Below are 11,107 nucleotides of genomic sequence, written 5' to 3'. Positions count from 1 at the left end.
TATTTTATCCGCTGTCAGAGGCTCCAATTTCTCCTATATTTTAAGTTGCAACTCCTCATAATTTAAAGATCTCTGCTTGCTATAAGTGATTGAATTGTCTTCTTTGCACAAAGGACACAGGCGTACCATTAGGGGTGGCAATTGCAACCTGCCCCCTTAGCGAAAAGAAGCCCGTGAGCCCCCGCCATATGCCGTTTTACGGCCGTGGCACTCAGGGAGGGCCACTACCAAGAGAGCCGGTAGCCAGTAACCCCTGGCGCACATTCCTCTCTTCTACTGAGAGATTGGAGTTGTGATTGGTCCAGCCAGTGGTGCACTGACCATTTCAGGAAGTGGAGTCAGCAGACAATGCGGTGTAGCGAGGTATGTACTGCATGTAATCTTGTATGTATAGCTAGTATAAGTTATACCATCTGTACATATAATTATATACAGGAGATATCGAGGTTATACCAGCATTCTCCATCAAACTACACAGATGACCTGTCCGTCCGTGAGTGAGTGGGTTTGTAAGTGACTTGCATGCTTTCCCCCCCCCCCCCCGATCACATGGCAGTAACATCATCACAGGTCCTGTGCACACATGGCTGCTGTCCGGCTAGGTGTTTGTTAGTATTCCATAGCAACTGAGGCTGCAGGGGGGTTGTAGTCCAGCTGTAATCTGCACAAGGATGTAGGACCTTTGATGACGTCACCGTCCTGTGATCAGGGGCGGAGCATGTAAGTCATTCACTTGGGATGAGCGTCACCATAATGTGATCGGGGGTGGAACATGATGGTGACATCATCACAAGTCCTTCATTTCTACTGTAGTGCTGCTTCTGATCCCTGTTGTATGGGATGAGCAATGTATGTAACAGTGCTGTGTGTGTGATACGTACGTAGCAGAGCTGTGTGTAACACGCATGTAGCAGAGCTGTGTGTGGTGTGTGTGATGCACATGTAGCAGATTTGTTTGTGGTGTGTGTGACACGTGCATGTAGCAGAGCTGTGTATGGTGTGTGTGACGGACATATAGCAAAGCTGTGAGTTGTGTGACACACACATGCAGCAAAGCTGTGAGTTGTGTGACGCACATGTAGCATAGTTGTATGTGGTGTGTGTGATGCACATGTAGCAGAGCCGTGTGTGTAACACACATGTAGCAGAGCTGTGTGTGTCTGATGTTTATGGATCAGAGTTGTGTGTGACACGCATGTAACAGCTGTGTTTTGTGTGTGTGTGTGACGCGTAGTAACAAAGCTGTGTGGTGTGTGTGTGTGTGTGATGTGCATGTAGCAGAGCTGTGTGACGTGCATGTAGCAGAGCTGTGTGATGCTTGTGATGTGCATGTAGCAAAACTGTGTGTGACACGTATATAGCAGAGCTGCGTGTGGTGTGTGTGACGTGCATGTACCAGAGCTTGGTGTGTGTAACGCGCATGCAGCAAAACTGTGTGTGTGACAAGCAATGACTGTGATGTTATCAAAGGTCCTAAACGAGTAGGTCTTAAAATCCAATCCCTTTCACTATATTATATTAGTGCTATAATTTCCTAATAATTACTAGTATCACTATATACAAGGGTTGTATAACTTATACAAACTGTACATATATAATTATATACAGGGGATACCCAGGTTATACCAGCATGCTTCATGTCACTATATACAGGAGATATCCAGGTCAGGGCATTTTCACATCTGCGCCGGGAATTCCACTATTTTGATCCATTCGGGGAGCAGGAAAGGGGAATCCCAGCATCCGAATGGCTCAGTCTCTAGACACAACCGGACAGCATTGGATGGACCCCGTTGACTATAATGGGGTCCATCTGCTTCCTGCGAGGCTTTTGGATGGAAGAAGTGCTGCATGGAGTGCTTTTACTTTCAGTATTTTGAGCCGGATCTGCATGGAACCTCCAGTCAGAGGATCCAACTCTGATGTGAAACCTGTATTATTCCATGCATACAGTGATATGGACCATGGTGGTATAACCTGGGTAGCTCCTGTATATAATTATATATGTACAACTAGTATAAGTTATACATCTCCTGTATATAGTGATATAGACCATACTGGTATAACCTGGGTATGTTCTCTATGTAATTATATATGTACAGCTGGTATGTGTTATACATCTCCTGTATATAGTGATATAGAACATGCCGGTATATCCTGGGTATCTCCTGTATAACTTATACCAGCTGTACATATATAATTATATACAGGAGATACCCAGGTTATACCGGCATGCTCTTTATCACTATATACCGGAGATGTATAACACATATCAGCTGTACATATATAATTATATACAGGAGCTACCCAGGTTATACCAGCATGGTCCATATCACTGTATACAGGAAATGTTTAACTTGTACCAGCTGTACATATATAATTATACATCTCCTTTATATAGTGCTATGGACCATGCTGGTATAACCTGGGTATCTTCTGTATATAATTATATATGCACAGCTGGTATAAGTTATACATCTCCTGTATATAGTGATATGGAGCATGCTGGTATAACCTGGGTAGCTCCTGTATATGTTTGCACACAGTTAAAAAATGCATCAAAAACCTGCATGTGGTTTTAAAAATAACCTCATATATTGTTTAAATCCACATGCGGTTTCTTAAAAGCGTTTTTTTTTCCATTGTATTTCAAAAATGCAACAAAAACCATAAACACACCCTAAGGCCGGAATCACACGGCCTTAAGCGTAAAATGCTGCGTGGGTCATACAGTGTTTTACCGCTGTGGAGCCGCCTATCGCAGCATGCAGTAGCAAAATTGTATTGCACATGACAGTGTATCTCACGCATGCTGTCACACACAGTCCACCTGTCTTTTTTTACATTTCCGGCACTATTGTGTATGGACAACATTGATCATGCGCCCTTGGAGCACAATGGACTCTCGTGCGTAATATAGAACATGCTTCTTTCTCCTTTGCACTCGCATATTACACAATTCCTACTAGCAAATGTGAGTTGACCTGTGTATGGCAAGATATTTGATTGCCTGCAAATTACCGTGTATCACATGCACGTAGAGCGCACGCGTAATACACGGTAATCATATGCTTGTGTGAGCCCGGCCTACAAACAAATATTCACATAGTCCAGGAAATAAGTGGTGTTTGGAAAGCTTATACCCAGGGGCCCGATCATGCATGTAACTTCATTCTGCAGCTGTATGCTGCGCGGTTTCTGTATGGGTACAGGTAAAGGTGTGTGTATTTTGCATCCGGGCCCCTGAGCCCTTAGTTACGCCCCTGGCTCAGTGGTTGTTCAGCTGATGAGTACTCCCTCTATAATATATCATGCATGTGTTGAACAGAACATGATCTGGGCAGGAACATTTTTGAGCCTAAGATGTAAGAAAGAATGCATCTATTTACTGACAGCAAACAGGTCTAAGAGCGACTCCTGAGACACCGAGTCACTCTTTCAGGATATGCTGGGAGTTGTCACTTTACAACAGCTGGAGAGTCAGTTTGGAAGAAGGTCAGGAACGCTGTCTTTTCTCCTTAGGGAGACCACCTAAAGGTGAGTGAGTGAGGAGACTTACAAAGCAGTTCATGCTCCTCTAGGTAATATGCAAATAAGGGAGATGGAATAATACCTCTGCAGCACCACCTATTGGAAGGCAGCATTCCTGCAAGTCAATGTTAGACTCTTTATACAAGCCTTGTAACAATGATTGGGGATTGAAAGCCAGGTCAAAATCCATACACAGACAGCTGTTTTGGGGTGCTGCCACCTACTGCAATGAGGGGTAAACACCCCCCTGAGACAGCTGTCTGTGAATGGAATCTGGCTTTGCTTTCTATTCCCAGTCATTGTTACAAGGCTTGTATAAAGAGTCTAACATTGACTTGCAGGAATGCTGCCTTCCAACAGGTGGCACTGCAGAGGTATTAAAGAAGAGTCGCCTCCTACTGGACATTATCACAAGGACGGACAAGCTCCAGGGTGGGATGTGAATGTGCAAAGGAAAGACGGCGTTATCTCGCATGATTGAGGGTGATGAAATCTCTGCTTACAAGTTATGACAGATCTGCTTAGCAAGCATAACATGTCTGCGCACTGAATACACAGGAGGCGGACAGCGGTGTCTGCAACATACTGTTTGTTTTCTTCATATCCTCCCACAGTGGATTCCGTAGGTCCCCTGTGAACGTACACATTTCTATTTCACGAGCGTTGTCTATGTATACGGTTCTGGACGCGATCAGTATACATTATACTTTATTCTGCAGGATCACGCTATGCGCTGATCTGTAGTCCTGTCACTTTATTTAAAGGGAAAGTATTACCTTTAAGCACCAACTGATATACAGTATATGCATGATGTTTGCGGACATACAGTCGTGTTCAGAACAATAGCAGTCCAACATCATTACCTGATAAAGCGCTGGTTCTGGTAGAAGTGATACTTCTACATAGGAAGCAATTTAGTAGTAAGATAAGGGCTCATTCACATGGGTGTATACGTATCCTAATTGTGTAAATATGCATAAAGCCTGTGTAATACGGTTTCTTTTGCAAATGTAAAATAACGGACAAGGATGCTCCAATAGATTTCAATGGGCGATTTACTTTAATATGGGCTACTTTGGTGCGTAAAATGCACCAAAATAGGACATGCTACATTTTTTTTACGCGACTGAAATACACTGTGGAAATACGCACATGTGAGTAAACTCATAGAGATCAATAGCGTTTATTTAATGCGCATTTATGCTTGTGTGAATGAGCACTTATAAAAAACAAAACAGAGCCAACAATTATTACACGCGGCTCATTCTGGAATCATTAATTGAAAGTGGAGGTTCCAAAATAATAGCAGTGAGGAGTTAAATTGGTGAAGTCATTAATTCTGTGGAATAACTGGTGAATTGTGGCCCTTATTTAGGGTAGGAGGGCAGCAAATGTTGCACTTGCTGGATATAGTTTATTTTCCTCTGGTGAAAATGGGTCGTTCCACACAAAGTTCTGATGAAGGACGGACTTAGATTAAGAAGTTGATTGGAGAGGGAAAAACATGTAGAGAAGTGCAGCAGATTGTAAACTGCTCAGCTAAAATTATCTCAATTGCCTTGATCCGGGGCGGCCACCCCACCCAATAAAGACAGACAACTTCTTCTTTGGATAAAATGGCCACAGCAGCCAATTTATTAACAAACCGTATATAAAATGAACAAGAATCATACAAAGTACAAGCGGGAGTCCTTGGAGCCACAAAATCTGGTGCAACTATAAAAACATGAACCCTGCCCCAGGTGGACCAACAGGCTCAAATGGGGTGGCTACTACTACCTTGACTTAAGCTAAAGGGAGTCTACTGCCCCCCCCCCCCTCCCCAAGTAACTACACCAGATACCATACAATTAACACTAAGGAGGGAGTCTTCGTAGGTGAGATCATGCCAACACAATTTTCCAACTACTCCAAGGACCTCCCACCCACCAAAGCCAGCACGGCTTACACCTCAGCCTGCGCGACCCCCAAAAAACCTGATGCCCTCTCTATACCTTCCTGAAACCCAACCGCCCATATGTCAATCCCGATGTCATTCAGGTGGACACCATCAGCGGCCCAATAATTCCCCACTCCTTTCTCCAAATCAATGTGACGCACACTTACTCCTCCATTCATTGCCACGAATGCTGACACGTCCCGGTTAAGCTTTATCCTCGTCCGATTAATCCCCTCCATCAAACGGACACCCCGCCAACTCTTCCTTGGAATATTCTCTGACCACACTATGACCATGCGTGGAAAGAGACTACGTAAACATAAAAAATCATATTGAATGTCACGGTTCAGCTCACGTGCCGGACGACTCCCCAAATCGTTGCCTCCAACGTGCAGTACCAGTATGTCCGGACCCCTGTCCATACTGGCATAGCTCTCTACCTCCCACAACACCTGGCACCATTTCACACCCCTGGCTCCCAAGCACCTAACCACTGCCACTTCCCTCCTAAAGCCCAGCTATCTCCCCGTAGGCCGCACCTTGGCCCTCTCCGTGGCCCAGTGCACGTAAGAGTGACCCAGCAGCCACACCAAAGCTGGATACCTGCAACCTGTGATGGAATAGAAAAAAAACACGAATCATTCCACGATCTACCAAGACCAGACAATAAATTTTTTATTTATATTAATATATCATCGGCATGATCCGACAGGCAAAATTCAATTTACCCAGCAACGACTGCAAGTCACGTAGGGTAAGCTTTTTTGACTGAGCCACCTTCCCCAAATCCTGACGCAACAAGACCTTTTTATCCTCTGGCAGCCAGCATTCCATCCTCTCAATATCAATCATTATACCAAGAAAACTCAGGCAAGTAACTGGACTTTCTGTTTTTTCGGGCGCCAATGGGACGCCAAATTTTTTAGTGACCCATTGCACCGTAGACAAAAGCGAAATACACTCACCAGAACCTGCCGGGCCAACGCACAAAAAATCATCCAAGTAATGCAAAATAGATTGCAAACTGGACACATCCCTAACCACCCACTCCAAAATGGAACTAAATGCCTCAAAATAGGCACAAGAAATTGAGCACCCCATTGGCAAACACTGGTCAACAAAAAACTGCCCCTCCCAAACGCACCACAACAAATGGACGCTATTGGGGTGAACTGGCAACAAACGAAAAGCAGATTTAACATCAGTCTTGGTCAATAACGCCCCTTTGCCACACCGCTGCACCCACTTAACTGATGCATCAAAAGACGTGTAAGCTACCGAACCGAGTTCAGGAGTTATCCCGTCATCCACTGATTCCCCTTTCGGAAAGGACAAGTGGTGAATTAACAGAAATTTTCCCGGATCCTTCTTCGGAACCAACCCTAGCAGGAAAACCACCAAATTGGGGACCGGAGGAGCCGCAAATGGCCCCGCCATTCTGTCCAACAAGACTTCCTTCCCCCAACTTTTCCTTCACCACTGCCGGGAATTGAAACGTCGAATATAAATTCTTCACTGAAAAGGGGACATGATACACTGGTGCCGGAATCCTAAAACCATCAGAAAACCCCAAAAACAACAACCGCCCTTTCTCCACATCTGGGTACCTACTGAGAAAGGGGTCCATCTATCGAACCTTCACCGGCGTCCTCCCTATTTCCATCAGCACCTGTGGTCTTCCCCTTCCCTTGTTTAAAACACTTAGATGCCCCAGGGTAGGACCTGCTACAAATTGAGCAATTGTGTTTAAAGCAACAACTTGCTCCGAATTTACACTGGCTTTCATTAAACTGCCATCAAAATCCTGCCTTCTGCACCCCTGATACCCCGCCATTTGCGACAGAGCTTCCTCCACTGTTCATACCGGAAGACTCGGCACTCCCTAGAAAGGACTGCCCATACCGCGTCGGAGCCATCACCTTTAACCACAAACAATATGCTTGTGGTCCCCCCGGATATTGGGACGCACCGCTTTGCGCTGACAAAATTGTTTGTCATACTGCAAACACGCCTGACCACCGTAGTCCTATATGCCTTCCCAATCGAGTCCAAAAAGCAGAACAGGGCCGAACTATTTTCTGGCGCCTTTTCACCTATAACCCCAACCAAAATACCAAACATCTGCAACCAATTAGCAAACATCTGAGGTATAAGTCGGCACCGCTTTTTCTCCTCCTTCTCTTTCTAGGACTCTGTCATTTTTCCTTTCTCTAAATTAAATTTTTCCAACGGTAACAAGGAAAAGATCTCGACGTACTTGTCCTTCCAGATCTTTTCCCGCACCACCTTCTTCAAGTGGGCCGCAAGGTGACCCTCAAAGCAAACATACACTTCTTCTTTTGCCCTATCATACAATCGAATTGCCTCCCATTCTTCTTAGTCTGAACAGCCACTGTCACACCCCCAGCATGTTGGACGTTCACCGTTGCCAAACTACACGGGCCAGCTCTGACTCCTGCTTCACACCTACCTCCGTGCGGTACCCAAGCTGCCACTGGAGACGAGACTGGTTATCCCGTCCCCCTGTCCCAATACTGCAACAGCTCCCTGACATTTCCCAACAACTCCCTTAACTCACCCCCAAATTCGCCCCCTAACCTTTTACCATGCACATCCAACACCTTCCCTAAAGGGGCCACCATAGAAACTCCACTCCTTCCTCTGCTCTATCCGCTGCCCCCAGCTCTCACAGCCATTCTGGTCCTCACCGTCCGCATCCCAGGCGCTCTCCAGCAGGAACATCACCAGGGAAGACGTCCTTCACTTCGGATTGCTCACTGCTGCCCGGCGCTGCAGGCCCTGCCCCCCGAACCGAATGGGGGCCCCTGCTCAACGTGCTCACCGGCTGCCGTGTCTGATTCCTCCTGGACAGCGGCACCCTATCTGAGACTTAGGAAGGAAACCGCTGCCCAGGGGGTATCCTGAGGGACTCCGGAGCCGCTGGCAAGCTCGTGGGGTGATGTCATCATCCCGCAGCCGCGATGGAGGCCTGGCCCGCCGCAACCTCCGCTCCTGCGGAACAACCGCTGCTCTAGCTCGCCTGCCTAACACTCCAGACACCCGAGCTTGCAATGGACACTTCTGGCCATGGACACTTGTCTTTGCCTGCAGCTCCTGAAGGATTTTCTCCACACCTGCCATTACAAAAGTACTTGTTCTCTCTAAATCTCTGAAAACAAGATGGCGCTGACATCAACCTCCCTTCCTTGAACAACCCCCTACTACTTTTTCCACCAATCCCTGCACTACCACTCCCTTTTTTCAGTAAATTCCTACACCTCTCTGACTTTAACCCTTTCATAATTCTTATCTCCCCTCTCTTATTATTCTCTCCCGTGTCATGTTGGACTTCCACTTAAAGGGGGCCTGCGTCCCCTTTGCTACAGCCCTAACTTGAAGTAGCAACTCAAACCTGAAAGGAAGCGGGGAAATACTATTCAAGTGGATCGACGAATAGCCCAAATGGCAAAGACTGAGCCAATGATCACCTCCAGAAAGATCACAGAAGATCTGAACTTACCAAAGAGTACTGCTACAATCAGAAGACGGATAAGTGAAGCCAAGCTACTTATGACAGAGTGGACTTGGACTCGAGGTACTGTTCTGCTTCTGGAGACAACCAGAAGGTGTAGGGAGTCTTGCAGGCCATGCCACCTGGAAAAAGGTATGTAAATTAGTTCTCCAGAAGGAAGAAAACTGTCTCTCTAAAGCCACTTTAAGGGCCTCTTCACACTTGCATGAACAGCATCTGTTGTTTAGCTCCATTGTAGAACACGACTGAATGGAACCCATGGACTATAATGGGTTCTGTTCAGCACCATTATGGGTGATTCCTGACATGGTTCCCGGTATGTCAGCACAATGTCTCTCCCCTTGGTGTGAGGACACATGGGTTAGCTATGGTTTGATATCTGTATGCATGAGAGTTCTAAGTGGAGTTCTGTTCTGTGGTGTAAACAGCAGCGTGTTCTTTCTGTGCGGGTGGCCGGACATGTGGTGTTCACTGTATCCTGTCCTGCTGTGGATTGTTTACCATCTGTGGACTAGTTAGGTCCTTAGGTTCCAGTGCAGGGCCGTCCTTATCGGGATGATTGCCCTGCTTGCAGGCAGGTTTCCTGGGGGTAGTTGTCTCGTTAGAGTAGGAACCCGCAAGAGAACAATGAAGACCCGTAAAGTGGGCTTGCTGGCTTAAGCGTCTTGGCCAATCCACGGACTAATACCCTGTACTTATTATCGCAATTCTCTCTGGTTATGCGTGCGGGTATGATGGGTTCGTGTTTTGAGCGTGGAAGAAAGGATGGACGTAACAGAAGATACACATCTCAGGTAGGAGGTATGCGTGGCAGATTGGATGACCATGTCATTTGCACCAAATCCATGTGTGTGGGTTGTGCCTTTGTTCTGTTTCCTCTCTTTGTCTGTCATATGTGTATCTCTGTGTTAGGCCCGTATGGATAAGTCCTGTGTGTCGTTTTGTCAGTCTTTGGTTTAGGTCTGTCCCTGAGTCCTGTTGGTAGTTCTACAATTCGCTGTCCCGTGGTGTTTTCCGGTGCACATGTGTGAGATCTGCGGGTGGCGGATCAAAGGCGTGCATGATGAGGTGTGGTGTGCCTTGCGGATGTAACATAATGACCAGCCTTACCGTTTGCATCAGATCCCTGTGTGGTATGTACCTGTGTTTTATTCCCATCCTATCTGAGACATTTGCGTCTGCACTAGGCCCGTATGGATAAGAACTATGCGACACTTGTGTCAGTAGGGAGGTTTGCCATCTCTTTTCCCTCTGGATGTGTGCACTCTTTTTGCACACTTTTGCAGACTGGTTGTGTAAGGCACAGAGGTTCTATTTATAGGTGCATACTTTGTTGTTACTCCTTGCTATTTGTCATCTTTGCCTTGGCGTCAGAGCCTGTTTAGATAAATCTTGTACCAGTGCACGATTTAGAAAAGTTGCATAAATTTGTTTTATGCCTTAAGGGTCCAGAGGTCCCTTTTTTAAAGGGGAGGTAGTGTCAGGGTGTGCGTGCTGGGACCTCTTGTTTTACAGGTTTCCAGAAGCACACCTTCAGAGGTATGGGATAATTGTGCTGGCTTGGTGTCGATTTCTCCAGTCTGCTAATTTCTATTGGTCTACTGCATATAAATATATACCAGTCCCTCTGCATAAGGAAGCTGGTATCCCTTCACTCAGAACTGGGTGTTATGTATGCTGGTCTGCAGTGTCTCTCTCTCCTTCCCTGAGGACGGTCTGTACACCTGTTGTCTCTGTTTGCATTTTATGCAGACACCCTCTCTCTTCCCCTGTTACAAGTGAGGCCTCTAGATGTCTGATGTCTCGTATGGTCAGATGGGGATTCCTGACACGGTTCCCTGCATGTCAGCATGGTGGCTCGCTCTCTCCCCCCTTGTTGGGAGGACACTTAGGCTAGCTATGGTTTGATATCTTTATGCATGAGAGTTATGAGTGGAGTGCAGTGTGTAGTGTGAACAGCGACATGTTCTGTGTCTGTGCAGGTGGCCGGACATGCGGTGTGAACAGTCTTGCTCAGTGTGCATTGGTGTAAACAGTGATTTGTCCTGTATGTCTGTGTGAACTGTCCTGTTCTGGGTTGCAGGCAATTCCTGGTGTGTTTGTGT

General features: G+C 46.4%; 1 protein-coding gene across 3 annotated transcripts in view; it reads left to right on the top strand.

Annotated features, from left to right (window-relative positions):
- The window catches only part of SLC52A3 (solute carrier family 52 member 3), a 70,543-nt gene that overhangs the window by 39,740 nt on the left and 19,696 nt on the right, over positions 1-11,107 (top strand). The window contains exon 1 of one of the 3 annotated variants that reach the window (XM_066588023.1): positions 3,328-3,537. The exons of 1 other annotated variant lie outside the window; for it this stretch is intronic. The gene's annotated coding sequence lies outside the window, so the exon portion shown is untranslated. Of the gene's footprint in view, positions 1-3,327; positions 3,538-10,598; positions 10,717-11,107 lie in introns of those variants that run through there. One more of the 3 variants, XM_066588024.1, reaches the window with a different exon arrangement.

Source organism: Eleutherodactylus coqui, chromosome 13 (assembly GCF_035609145.1).
Source record: "Eleutherodactylus coqui strain aEleCoq1 chromosome 13, aEleCoq1.hap1, whole genome shotgun sequence".
Lineage (NCBI taxonomy): Eukaryota > Metazoa > Chordata > Amphibia > Anura > Eleutherodactylidae > Eleutherodactylus > Eleutherodactylus coqui.
Note: the sequence above shows the minus strand (reverse complement) of the source record. Positions and strands in the feature narration are given on the sequence as shown.